This window comes from Mercenaria mercenaria, chromosome 17 (assembly GCF_021730395.1).
Source record: "Mercenaria mercenaria strain notata chromosome 17, MADL_Memer_1, whole genome shotgun sequence".
Classification (NCBI taxonomy): Eukaryota; Metazoa; Mollusca; class Bivalvia; order Venerida; family Veneridae; genus Mercenaria; species Mercenaria mercenaria.
The window spans coordinates 71,409,996-71,423,806 of record NC_069377.1 but is presented as its reverse complement, the minus strand read 5'-3'; the positions used below and the strand labels follow the sequence as shown (position 1 = coordinate 71,423,806).

General features: G+C 37.2%; 1 protein-coding gene across 1 annotated transcript in view; it reads right to left on the bottom strand.

Moving 5' to 3' along the window:
* The window catches only part of LOC123537226 (phosphatidylserine synthase 2-like), a 65,252-nt gene that overhangs the window by 41,564 nt on the left and 9,877 nt on the right, over positions 1–13,811 (bottom strand). The window lies entirely within an intron of this gene.

Here is a 13,811-nt window from a genome sequence, read left to right as displayed (position 1 = left end):
GCACAAAAAATGGCACATAAGAGGTAACTGGGCATGTAAAGAGGTAAATGAGGATGTATGAGGTACCGGAGTATGTATGAGGTAACTGAGCATGTATGAGGTAACTGGGCATGTATGAGGTAACTGAGCATGTATGAGGTAACTGGGCATGTATGAGGTACCCGAGTATGTATGAGGTAACTGAGCATGTATGAGGTAACTGGGCATGTATGAGGTACCTGAGTATGTACGAGGTAACTGAGCATGTATGAGGTAACTGGGCATGTATGAGGTACCAGAGTATGTAGGAGGTAACTGAGCATGTATGAGGTAACTGGGCATGTATGAGGTACCAGAGTATGTATAAGGTAACTGGGCATGTATGTGGTAACTGGGCATGTATGAGGTACCTGAGTATGTATGAGGTAACTGAGCATGTATGAGGTAACTGAGAATGTAAGAGGTAACTGGGCATGTATGAGGTAACTGGGCATGTATGAGGTACCTGAGTATGTATGAGGTAACTGAGCGCGTAAGAGGTAACTGGGCATGTAAGAGATAATTAGGCATGTAAGAGGTAACTGGACATATATAAGGTTATTGGGAATGTTAAAGGTAACTAGGCATGTATGAGGTAACTGGGCATGTAAGAGGTAACTGGGCAAGTAAGAGGTAAGTGGGCATGTAACAAATAAAGAGGCATGAAAGAGGTAACTGGACATATATGAGGTTATTGGGAATGTTAAAGGTAACTAGGCATGTAAGAGGTAACTGGGCATGTAAGAGATAACTAGGCATGTAAGTGGTAACTGGACATATATGAGGTTGCTGGGAATGTTAAAGGTAACTAGGCATCTAAGAGGTAACTGGGCATGTAAGAGATAACTAGGCATGTAAGAGGTAACTGGGCATGTAAGAGATAACTAGGCATGTAAGAGGTAACTGGGCATGTAAGAGATAATTAGGCATGTAAGAGGTAACTGGACATATATGAGGTTGCTGGGAATGTTAAAGGTAACTAGGCATGTAAAGAGGTAACTGGGCATGTAAAGAGATAACAAGGCATGTAAGAGGTAACTGGGCATATATGAGGCTATTGGGAATGTTAAAGGTAACTGTGCATGTAAGAGATAACTAGGCAGGTAAGAGGTAACTGGGCATATATGAGGCTGTTGGGAATGTTAAAGGTAACTAGGCATGTTAGAGGTAACTGGGCATGTAACAAATAACTAGGCACATAAGAGGTAACTGGGCATATATGAGGCTATTGGGAATGTTAAAGGTATATGGACATGTAAGAGATAACTAGGCAGGTTAAGAGGTAACTGGACATATATGAGGTTACTGGGAATGTTAAAGGTAACTGGGCATGTAAGAGGTAACTGGGCATGTAAAGAGATAACCAGGCATGTAAGAGGTAACTGGGCATTTATGAGGCTATTGGGAATGTTAAAGGTAACTAGGCATGTTAGAGGTAACTGGGAATGTAACAAATAACTAGACACATAAGAGGTAACTGGACATATATGAGGATATTGGGAATGTTAAAGGTAACTAGGCATGTAAGAGGTAACTAGGCAGAAGTAACTGGGCATGTAAGAAAATATTACTAAGTAACATGACAGGCTGAAACATGAGGTACTGATTCATGTATTCCAGTAACATTATTGTTGTTAGGTTGTAAGGCTGAAAAAGGAGCTGTGTTCAATAAACGCTTGATGCCCCAGATGGCATCCTTGTCGATACAAAGTAACCTAGGTCCAAAACGAGGTCAAGGTCAAACTTGAGGTCAGGTGATGTTTGAAGATGAGGAATGGTCACAGGTTACATCTGTATTAGTATCAATTCATTCTTGTAAGCGGTATTGATGCTAGACGAAACGGTCCCAGTTGGTTAACCAAAAGATGGCCCATATAAAGCAACCTAAGTCCAAAATGAGGTCACGGTCAAGGTAAAACTGAGGTCAGGTAATGTTTGAAGATATGGAATGGTCACAGGTTACATCTGTATTAGTATTAATTCAATCTTGTAAGCGGTATTGATGCTAGACGAAACGGTCCCATTTGGTTAACCAGGAGATGGCCCATATAAAGCAACCCAAGTCCAAAATGAGGTCAAGGTCAAGGTCAAACTGACGTCAGGTGATGTTTGAAGATGAGGAATGGTCACAGGTTACATCTGTATTAGTATCAATTCATTCTTGTAAGCGATATTGATGCTAGACAAAACGGTCCCATTTGGTTAACCAAGAGATGGCCCATTTATAAAGCAACCTAAGTCCAAAATGAGGTCAAGGTCAAGGTCAAACTGAGGTCAGGTGATGTCTGAAGATGAGGAATGGTCACAGGTTACATCTGCATTAGTATCAAGTCATTCTAGTAAGGGGTATTGATGCTAGACGAAATGGTCCCATTTGGTTAACCTTGTATGTACGTAAGGACGAACGGACGAACAAACGGACAGGACAATCACTATATGCCTCCCGCATCAGTAGATGCCGGAGGCATAAAAATTATAAATATGTGCAACATTATTTTATTTTTATAAGTTCAAAATTGTGTTGAAATTTTAAATATGGGAAAGGGTGAAAAAGTGGGGAAGCCTAAATATAGCTGACCTTCATTACACTAGATAGTCAGCATACTAATACACTAACAACAAATTAGATTCTAATTTGTTGGGCACTGCCAATAAATACAAATTTGAAGCTTGGTAGAACCAATTTTGCTACAAAGTGTAACTTGGACATGTAAAAAATGACAAAAAGTGAAACAAAATATTAATATTTGTACATCAAAACAAAGCATTTTAAACTGTATTTTCTTAAAGCACAAGGATACAATGCTTAATATGCATCATTTTTTTTAACACATTCTGAGATGGCATACTTTCCAAGAAAAAAATGTGTGTCAGTTGCTTTATTTATAATGCCTTTCAATAACATCTGCTAATTTTTTTACAAACTCTTGCTTTGAAAGATACATAAAACAGATTAACTTGAACTGTACCTCTAAATTATATGATTCCTTTCTAGTTTAGAAAGATCAATTTTTTTCACAACATTGAACCTAAAACTAAAATGTTCACTCTACTCTAATCTAATACAAGCAAATTTGTGGCGAGAGCAGAAAATTTTCCATCATTGAAGGCTATAGTCTGTTATCTTTTTTTTTAAATATTAAAACTACACAGTACTTTGTGGTGATAAACAACTCTTCACTTTAGGCCAATATAAACTAATAACTAGATTATCATCCAATTGTTTCTTTAAAGAGAGTGCATTGGGGAGGAGAGGTTGGGGAGGCGGTGCATTAAATTTCTATTTCTGTTAATAGATGAAATAGTATAACATGACAGCTATAAATCACCTCCGGTAAAAAGAGGCAAAGTATCTTTTTTCCCCAATTCTGAACATAAAATTTCCAAATGATAGTTAACTTTTTACGGTTTCTGATGTTTTACAATAGTTTACAATTCAGATACTTTATATGTTTATTTTGGTTATGTAAAACAATATTTATAATAATTATACGCCTGAAAAGTAAAATGATATCCCACATTTGTAAATATAGTGTTACTTCTACACTGATGCAGAGGGGCACCTCATCCTGCCCTTTTTAACTGCTGCCACGCTGCCCTTAAAATGTGTGCTCCTGCCTTTGATCTTCTGCTAAATCCTGCCCTTTATCCTGCAGACATGCCTCGCCAATTTTTTTATCAGCAAATTACATTACTGCGAGTGCACACAGGTAACGAGAATCAATGAAGTGTTAAAATTAGTTGATAAAGAGCATGGATCCTGTGTACTGTCAAAATGGCCCTATCAATAAATTGTCCGTAAGGAGCCGGCTGATTACCGAGCATGTGAAAACTGCCCTATAAGATTTCTTGATGCAAGCTATAAATTAGACCGTTGTTTAGTCTGATCCTCCTGTAATTTCAACAAGAAAATGCACAAATTTGAATGAATTTTAAAGCAAAAATAAGTTTAGAATGTCCATTCAGGATTCAAATTACACCGGATGTCATAAATTATGTGAAATGAAACAATATGCATTTTTTCCATAATTCCTTCAAAAAAGCTGACTGTCATTGTCATTTTTATTGTAAGTAACATCAAAATTTGGGGAACTATCTCTAGTTTACCCTAGTCAGTCAAGTAAGCTGAGCAAAAACCACTTTCAGACGACATTCCAAAGTGTTCCAGTATCAAGATAGTACATTTTGGATGTATTTTTTACAGACTGTTATTACTGTGAAGGATCATTTGATCAAAATAACCTCTAAACCAAAATAAATGTATGAATAATATGGGATAATGCTGAAGCAACTTTTACTGTAAATCTAAAATATAGCCTATCATCTGGTACATAGATGTATCCTAAAACTTAACCCTGCCAAGTGCGAAGTCATACGCATCTCCAGGAAAAGAAATCTCATCAAAGCCTCCTATTCCATCCATGGCCATAACCTGAACTTCTCCAAAACCGGAAAATACTTTGGAGTGACCATAGCAGACAACCTGACCTGGAATGCCCACATAGAAGACAAGACGAGAAAGGCCAACAACACCCTATGCTTTCTCCGCAGAAACCTGATCAGGTGCCCTAGAAACATCAAGGCCCAGTGCTACACCAGCCTAGTCAAGCCCATACTGGAATGTGCCTCGCCAGCCTGGGACCTGCATACCAGCAAGAAAATCACCCAGCTGGAAGGGGTACAGCGTAGAGCAGCTCACTTTGTTATGGGCGACTACAGAACCACCAGTAGCACCAGTGCAATGATCCAGAAACTCGGCTGGGACACATGCTACAGCAGCGCAAAGCTGGTTATGATGTACCGGTTTACCAACGACCTAGTTGCCATTCCCCCGGAATACATATCTACACCCAGCAGCACTGTCCACCCGTGGCCATAGCCAGAAGTACATGCTACCCTTCTGCAGAACTGACGTGTACCGCCACTCGTTCTTCCCTGCTGGCATCCGGTTGTGGAACAGCTCCCAGAGAACATCGCGACCGCCCAGACCTTGGAGTCCTTCAAGGCTGGGGTAGCCAGACTCCACTAGACACCCAAACTAGGGGTTTTTATCAGATTTAAACCATTTTCCATGCATGCCGCGCCTCACAACGGCATTGTACAGTCACATATGCGACGTTGCTCCAGAGAGGGCCCAGCATATTATTGGAAGAAGAAGAAGAAGAAGAAGAAGAAGAACTACATAGACTTCAATCACAATTACTTTCTGATTATCTGGAACACTTCAAGAAACTGACAATTCTTATTTTCCTTACTGTTTGTAATTACAGGATATCTGTCATTATTGTCAAATACATAATAATTTAACAACTTTCATTAGTCATAATTATGTTAGGTAGGAAATTTATTCATTTTCTTCAAAATATAACTTTCGTTTAGAGATTATTTTGATCATGCGATTCCCCACAGTGGTTATAGCATTTTTCTGTTAATGAAAATTCTTTTTGTATGGCTTGATTGACTTGTTTACATATCATAACTTCTGTAACCAATCAAAATTCAGCCTTATCAATATAACATAAATTTTTGATTAATATTAGCCTAAAAACGCTTTGAAAACAATTAGGGTCGAGGCAAATTTTTAAAAGGGTCAGTCAGGATACTGGAAACAAACATTTTTTTTTTGGCCTTAGTTTACAATGTGACCTGAAACAGACCTTTTTATTCTGTTGTAAAATGATCTTGGTTTCATGATCTCTCCATAATTTCATATTCATTTGAATAAATTGACATCCTTAGTGACATTTCTTAAGAAAAAGGTTTGAATGGTTTGACCAAACATATTACCGGTAAGTAATGTAAGAACCCTTGAAGTATTTTTAAATTGTTTTTATTTCTTCAAACCTTGCTGTCCAACTATAATTGCATTTTTCCAAATTAATAAACATATTTAATTAACAAATTTTAGACAGCAAAATTTTTACAACTATGAATGTTGATCTCTTCTTCTGGATTGTCAATTTCACAGACACTTGGGGTCTGGAACCCCCAAACCCTCCAGCCCAAACTTCTACGCACCTGTATATATTTTTATCATCATCATTGTATATCCAGACACAGACTATAATCACACAAGCAATATTAAACTTATTTGAACTAATTTGAAAATATATAAAACCTCTCACTAGCTTAAAAATACACAAGATATAAATGTTCACCAGAAATATCTCGCACACCCACCTTGAAAAATTGTCCCATTTTTACTATATATGCAACTTTCCCATAGAATTTTGGTGTTCTTTAATACAATACATATTTTTCTTCACGATGATGTTCATGATAATACTTTATTTTCACTGCTGTCAACAAAACACGCGAGAAATATTACATATAAAAACTTTACCAAAAATTGCCAAGTCACAAAAAAAGGCATAATTTTCAAATTTTGTAAAAAAGCAAAATATTTATGGAACCTGTGCACTGCATAACAGTTCATCAAAGTAAATATGTATGTGTACAGTAAATATGTGTGTTAAGTTTCAATTCATTCCTACAAGTGGTTACCGAGTTAACAGCTTACATACAAAAACTTAACCAAATTGGGACTTGGATGCGATGAATGGACAAGAGCAATAGCTTTACCTACTCTTCAAATACATTTTAGTCAGCTAAACATTTAATAAAATATTATCTTCAGTGATTACTCCATTATTAAATATATTTACATGGTTAAAGTTATTTATCATTTTTTTAATTTTTAGAAGATTGAATATATTTTACTTGTTATGTCAAATCATTAAACAAGAGCTGTCACAGGAGACAGCGTGCTCGACTATTTCGATGCTGAATAGTGAAACTGGGCACATCTGAGGAGACTGGAGCTGTCACTGGAGTGTTTAAGACTTGAAGATATAGCACAGTAGCTTGAGTCTGTGTCAAAAATATTAAGAGAGGTAAAGATAAAGTGTATCGAAACACTATGTAAGTATAATTCTAAGCATAAAGAGGGCATAATTCACAAAATATTGGTGCAAGAGTTATGCACCTTGTGTCATATGATGTGGGTGATGATGTGGAACAACTACTTCCAAGTCTGAATCAAATGCATTTCTTTATAACTGAGATATAGTGAAAATGCATCAAAATTAACCTTAAATTTTAAGTAAAAGGGGGCATAATTCATGAAAAATTGGAGCAAGAGTTATGCACCTTGTGTCATATGATGTGGGTGATGATGTTGAACAATTATTTTAAGTTTGAATCAAATCCATTCAGTAAAAATAGAGATAGAGTGAAAGTGCATCAAAACTTTAACCTGAAATTCTAAGTAAAAAGGGGGAATAAGTCATGAAAAATTGGTGCCAGAGTTATTCACCTTGTGTCATATGATGTGGGTGATGATGTTGAACAACTAGTTTAAATAAGAATCAAATCTATTCAGTAATAACAGAGATAGAGTGAAAGTGCATCAAAACTCCTAACCTGAAATTCTAAAGTAAAAGAGGGCATAATTCATGACAAGAGATCACAGAGTGATCTTGGTGTCCACCAATGTGCCATTTTTGAGTGTTCTAAATTTCAAGACTTATTGACTAGCTCAAGGTCAAATTTCATTTCCGTACACAACACTGTGCATGTAGTCCAAATTCGAAAGGTGTAGCTTGAGAAACGTGAAAGTAGGTCACTAGATCAATTTCAAGGACAAAGTTCTTTGTACACAAAACTATGCATGTGCATCAAGTTTTGAAAGTAGGTCACTAGATCAATCTTAAGGTCAAAGTTTATTTCGGTACACAAAACTATACAAGTGGTCCAAATTTGAAGGCTGTAGCTTAAGAAATGTGAAAGTAGGTCACTAGGTCAAAATCAAGGTCAAATTACACTTCAGAACACAAATCTATGCATGTGGTCCAAATTTAAAGCCTGTACCTTAAAAAATGTGAAAGTAGGTCACTAGGTCAATGTCAAGGTCAAAGTTTGTTTCGGTACACAATCCTATGCATGTGGTCTAAATTTGAAGCCTGTAGCTACAGAAATATGAAAGTAGGTCACTAGGTCAATCTTAAGGTCAAAGTTCATTTCGGTACACAAAACTATGCAAGTGGTCCAAATTTGAAGGCTGTAGCTGGAGAAATGTGAAAGTAGGTCACTAGGTCAAAATCAAGGTCAAATTTTATTTCCGAACACAGAACTATGCATGTGGTCCAAATTTGAAGCCTGTACCTTCAAAAACGTGAAAGTTTTGTTTGTTTGTTTTGGGTTTAACGCCGTTTTTCAACAGTATTTCAGTCATGTAACGGCGGGCAGTTAACCTAACCAGTGTTCCTGGATTCTGTACCAGTACAAACCTGTTCTCCGCAAGTAACTGCCAACTTCCCCACATGAATCAGAGGTGGAGGACTAATGATTTCTGACACAATGTCGTTTATCAAATAGTCACGGAGAACATACGCCTCGCCCGAGGATCGAACTCGTGACCCCGTGATCCGTAGACCAACGCTTTTACCTACTGAGCTAAGCGGGCGGGCAAAACGTGAAAGTAGGTCACTAGATCAATGTAAAGGTCAAAGTTTGTTTCGGTACACAAAACTATGCATGTGGTCCAAATTTGAAGGCTATAGCTTGAGAAATGTGAAAGTAGGTCACTAGGTCAAAATCAAGGTCAAATTTCATTTAGGAACACGAAACTATGCATGTGGTCCAAATTTGAAGCCTGTACCTTCAAAAATGTGAAAGTAGGTCACTAGGTCAATGTCCAGGTCAAAGTTTTTTTCAGTGCACAAAACTATGCATGTGGTCCAAATTTGAAGGCTGTAGCTACAGAAATGTGAAAGTAGGTCACTAGGTCAAAATCAAGGTCAACTCATGTCAAGGTTCATCTTTCCGCTCAAAACCATACATGTGGTCCAAATTTGAATGTTGTAGGTTATTGACAAGAAGATTTTAAAAGCTTTTCCCTATATAAGTCTATATGAACCATATGACCCCCAGGGCGGGGCCATATTTGACCCTAGGGGGATAAATTGAACAAACTTGGTAGAGAACCACTAGATGCTACATTACAAATGCCAAAGCCCTAGGCTTTGTGGTTTGGACAAGAGGTTATTCAAAGTTTTTCCCTATATAAGTCTATATAAACCATGTGACCCCCCTGGGCGGGGCCATATTAAACCCCAGGGAAATAATTTGAATCATCTTGGTAGAGGACCACTAATTGATGCTTCATACCAAATATCAAAGCCCTAGGCTCTGTGGCTTTGGACAAGAAGATTTTCAAAGTTTTTCCCTATATAAATCTATGTAAATTATAGAAATAAACAAAGGGCCATAACTCACTAAAGAAGAGGACCATGATGGTCCTGAATCGCTCACCTCTTCCCACATGATCCAGTTTTGAGTATGACGTCGGTTTTTCTATTATTTGACATAGTGACCTAGTTTTTTAGCTCATGTGACCCAGTTTTGAACTTGACCTAGATATTATAAAGATAAAAATTCTGATTAATTTTCATGAAGATCCATTGAAAAATATGGTCTCTAGAGAGGTCACAAGGTTTTTCTATTATTTGACCTATTGACCTAGTTTTTTAAGGCACATGACCCAGTTTCAAACTTGACCTAGATATCATCAAGGTGAACATTCTGACCAATTTTTATGGAGATCCATTCACAAGTATCCATTCAATCCATTCAAGGGTATGGCCTCTAGAGAGGTCACAAGGTTTTTCTATTTCAAGACCTACTGACCTAGTTTTTGATCGCAGTTGACCCAGTTTCAAACTTGACCTAGATATCATCAAGATAAACATTCAGACCAACTTTCATACAGATCCCATGAAAAATATGGCCTCTAGAGAGGTCACAATGTTTTTTCATTATTTGACCTACTGACCTACTTTTTGACGGCACGTGACCCAATTTCGAACTTGACTTAGATATCATCAAGGTGAACATTCTGACCAATTTTTATGGAGATCCATTCACAAGTATGGCCTCTAGAGAGGTCACAAAGTTTTTCTATTTTTAGACCTACTGACCTAGTTTTTGACCGCACATGACCCTGTTTCGAACTTGACCTAGATATCATCAAGATGAACATTCAGACAAACTTTCATGAAGATCCATTGAAAAATATGGCCTTTAGAGAGGTCACAAGGTTTTTCTATTATTTGACCTACTGACCTAGTTTTTGACGGCACCTGACCCACTTTCAAACCTGACCTAGATGTCATCAAGATGAACATTCAGACCAACTTTCATACAGATCCCATGGAAAATATGGCCTCTAGTTAGGTCACAAGGTTTTTCTATTATTTGACCTACTGACCTAGTTTTTGATGGCACGTGACCCACTTTCGAACTTGACTTAGATATCATCAAGGTGAACATTCTGACAAATTTTCATGAAGATTTCATGAAATATATGGCCTCTAGAGAGGTCACAAGGTTTTTCTATTTTTAGACCTACTGACCTAGTTTTTGACTGCACATGACCCAGTTTCGAACTTGACCTAGATATCATCAAGATGAACATTCAGACCAACTTTCACACAGATCCCATGAAAAATATGGCCTATAGAGAGGTCACAAGGTTTTTCTATTATTTGACCTACTGACCTAGTTTTTGAAGGCACGTGACCCAGTTTCGAACTTGACCTAGATATCATCAAGGTGAACGTTCTGACCAATTTTCATGAAGATCTTGTGAAATATATGGCCTCTAGAAAGGTCACAAGGTTTTTCTATTTTTAGACCTACTGACCTAGTTTTTGAGGGCACGTGACCCAGTTTCGAACTTGACCTAGATATCATCAAGATGAACATTCAGACAAACTTTTATACAGATCCCATGAAAAATATGGCCTTAGAGAGGTCACAAGGTTTTTCTATTATTTGACCTACTGACCTAGTTTTTGACGGCACGTGACCCAGTTTCGAACTTGACCTAGATATCATCAAGGTGAACGTTCTGACCAACTTTCATGAAGATCTTGTGAAATATATGGCCTCTAGAGAGGTCACAAGTTTTTCTATTTTTAGACCTACTGACCTAGTTTTTGACAGCATGTGACCCAGTTTCGAACTTGACCTAGATATCATTAAGATGAACATTCTGACCAATTTTCATGAAGATCCATTGAAAATTATGGCCTCTAGAGAGGTCACAAGGTTTTTCTATTTTTAGACCTACTGACCTAATTTTTGAAGGCACGTGACCCAGTTTCGAACTTGACCTAGATATCATCAAGGTGGACATTCTGACCAACTTTCATAAAGATCCCATGAAAAATGTGACCTCTAGAGTGGTCACAAGCAAAAGTTTACGGACGCACGCACGGACGCACGCACGGACGGACAACGGACACCGCGCGATCACAAAAGCTCACCTTGTCACTTTGTGACAGGTGAGCTAAAAATTGTTGAACCAGTCTGATTTTCAGGGGGACACAACTAGTGTACCAATACATCATTCTGACAAAGTTTGGTTTAAATCCCTCTGGTAGTTTCTGAGGAGATGCGATAACGAGAAATTGTTAACGGACGGAAGGACAGACGGAAGGACGGACAGAAGAACGACGGACCACGAACGCAGAGTGATTTGAATAGCCCACCATCTGATGATGGTGGGCTAAAAAATTGGAGCCAGAGTTATGCACCTTGTGTCATATGATGTGGGTGATGATGCTGAACAATTATTTTAAGTTTGAATCAAATCCATTCAGTAAAAACAGAGATAGAGTGAAAGTGCATCAAAACTTTAACCTGAAATTCTAAGTAAAAAGGGGGAATAATTCATGAAAAATTGGTGCCAGAGTTATGCACCTTGTGTCATATAATATGGGTGATGATTCTGAACAACTATTTTAAGTCTGAATCAAATCCATTCAGTAATAACAGAGATAGAATGAAGTGCATCAAAACTTGAACCTGAAAATCTAAGTGAAAAGGGGGGATAAATCATGAAATATTGGTGCCAGAGTTATGGACCTTATGTCAGATGATGTGGGTGATGATGAGGAATAACTATTTTAAGTTTGAATCAAATCCATCAAGTAATTACAGAGATAAGAAGAAAAAAAGAGAAAGTGTAAAAAAACTTTAACCAAGGTGGGGACGCAGAAAGATGCACTTATTAACTTGAAAGACAAGGCAACGTTGGTATCTGCATGTCAAAATGTACAAATCAAACTTTTTCCAAACTGGTTCAAACCAGTTTGCATATAAAACATATTATCAGGAGTTTGTACCTTAAATTTAAAACATGTCCCCAAAAATGTCAATACTTCAACCATTTTTTCATTTTTGGATTAATTCAAATCATGTTTAAGACAATTTATCCTTTTGAAATCAATACATGTAATTTATCTTGAAGACGTATTTCCGTCATATTTAGACATCACACATCAGTCAATAATGTTTCATTTTATAAAGAAGAGCCTGCTGCAGTTTACCTTACAAATGAACAGTATGTGAAATGAACTGATGATAAACGAGTCTTTTATAGATGACATAAGATTAAATAACCAAGAGACACATCAATGCACAAGTTGTTAACAGACACTTTGTTACAATGCAAACGTGCTAATGACATGGCTTTATGTTGATGAAGAAAATTTATTAGCATTACTCACAATAGCAAATCTTATCTATGAGTGCATGACAGGATTTTGAGAATAAACAAGAGCTCTCCATAAGACAGCCAATGCTTGACTATTCGAATTGTTGCCCCAGAACCAGGAATATTACTCTAAATGTTAAAATATCTATAGAGTTTCAATCCAGTATCTGCATTAGTTTTATAACGCCGAAGACACATGTGAAGTTTCAATTCAATATCTGCATTTGATTTGGAGATAGTAACTTGCACGCAAAACTATAACCAGGATTTTCTAAGTCAAAAAGGGGGCATAGTTTGGCCAAACTGCATGTCAGAGCCATGGTACTTGATGCTATCATCCGAAAACACATGTGAAGTTTTTATTCAATATTTGCATTAGTTCTGGAGATAGTAACTTGCATGTAAAACTTCAACCAGGATTTTCCAAGTCCAAAAGGGGGCATAATTTGACCAAAATACAAAGTCATGTCAGAGTTATGGGACATCACTTGACCCAGTGAGGTTGGTAATTGACCAAGAAAAAGAAACAGTAAGTTTCAAAGCTATACACCTTTAAATGATAGCCATATGTACTTGCATGCAAAACTTTAACCAAGGTGTGACACCGACGCCAGGGTGAGTAAAATAGCTACACTATTCTTCGAATAGTCAAGCTAACAAGAGCTCGTCAAACACGAAATGCCCCCCCACTTGATGCATTCAGTAATTGCACAAGGAACAGAAATTATATGCTCACTGTAAACAAATATTCTACCATTCTGGTTTAATCTGACCTTGACCTTTAACCTATTAACCTAACAAGAGATTACAGATTGATCTTGGCGCCATCCACTGAGCCATTTTTGAATGTTCCAAATTTCAAAACTAGCTCAAGGTCAAAATCAAGGTCAAATTTCATCTAGGTACAAAACAATGTGTATGTGGTCCAAATTTGAAAGTGGTGGCTTGAGAAATGTGAAAGCAGGTCACTAGATCAATTTCAAGGTAAAGTTCATTTCGGTAGACAGAGCTATGCATGTGCTTCAAATTTGGAGGCTGTTGCTTGAGAAATGTGAAAGTAGGTAATAGATAAAAATCAATGTAAAATTTCAATTCAGAACACAAAAATATGCATGCAGTCCAAATTTGAAGCCTGTACCTTCAAAAATGTGAAAATAGGTCACTAGGTCAATCTCAAGATCAAAGTTCATTTCGGTACACAAAACTATGCAAGTGGTTCAAATTTGAAGGCTGT